The following is a 1,051-nucleotide window of genomic DNA, read 5'->3' on the forward strand; positions in this document are numbered from 1 at the left end:
ATTTCCTTGCAGTCCAAGGGACTCTAAAGAGTCTTCTCCAACACCACAGTTCAAAAGCATCAATTCTTTGGGACTCAGCTTTCTTCACAGTCCAACTCTCGCATCCATATATGACCACTGGAAAAACCATAGCCTTGACTAGATGGACCTTTGTTGGCCAAGTAATGCCTCTGCTTTTCAATATGCTATGTAGGTTGGTCATAACTTTCCTTCCAAGGAGTAAGCATCTTTTAGTTTCATGGCTGCAATCACCATCTGCAGTGATTTTGGAGCCCCCCAAAATAAGGTCTGACAACTGTTTCCACTGTTTCCCCATCTATTTCCCATGAAGTGATCAGACCAGATGCCATTTTTTTTGTTTGTTTGTTTTTCCATGCCTTTATTGGTGACAGCAATGTACAACAACGTCAGGCATAGCAGGTGCCACGCCAACACCTGGTGTAGCAAACAGGCACTGCAGGGCCACTGGCACACACAGCCCAAATGCAAGAACCAGTCTACCCCAGCCATGTACCTGAATGGGCATGAGGTCGTCTATCCAGTTTGTATTTGTGGATCAGCCTGTCTGAGTGTCTTGGACGCTGCCTGCAGGGCGCCCCCATCCTCGGCACATGGTACGGGCTGTTGTGAACACAGCGTGACATCCCCTGGTGGACAGCCAAGCCCTGGTGCTGACCATGGCGGACAGGGCTGGGGACTGGAGGAGGCACGGGGCCAGGCACAAAGTTCACTCCAGGGCCACATCCTAAGTGGGATGGTATCGAGAAGTCTTCCATTGGATTAAAATTCGTTTTCTGAATGTTGAGCTTTAAGCCAACTTTTTCACTCTCCACTTTCACTTTCATCAAGAGGCTTTTGAGTTCCTCTTCACTTTCTGCCATTAGGGTGGTGTCATCTGCATATCTGAGGTTATTGACATTTCTCCTGGCAATCTTGATTCCAGCTTGTGCTTCTTCCAGCCCAGCATTTCTCATGATGTACTCTGCATAGACGTTAAATAAGCAGGGTGACAATATACAGCTTTGACGTACTCCTTTTCCTATGTGAAACC

The sequence above is a fragment of the Bison bison genome, unplaced genomic scaffold (genome assembly GCF_000754665.1).
Source record: "Bison bison bison isolate TAMUID 2011002044 unplaced genomic scaffold, Bison_UMD1.0 scf7180017864263, whole genome shotgun sequence".
NCBI lineage: Eukaryota > Metazoa > Chordata > Mammalia > Artiodactyla > Bovidae > Bison > Bison bison.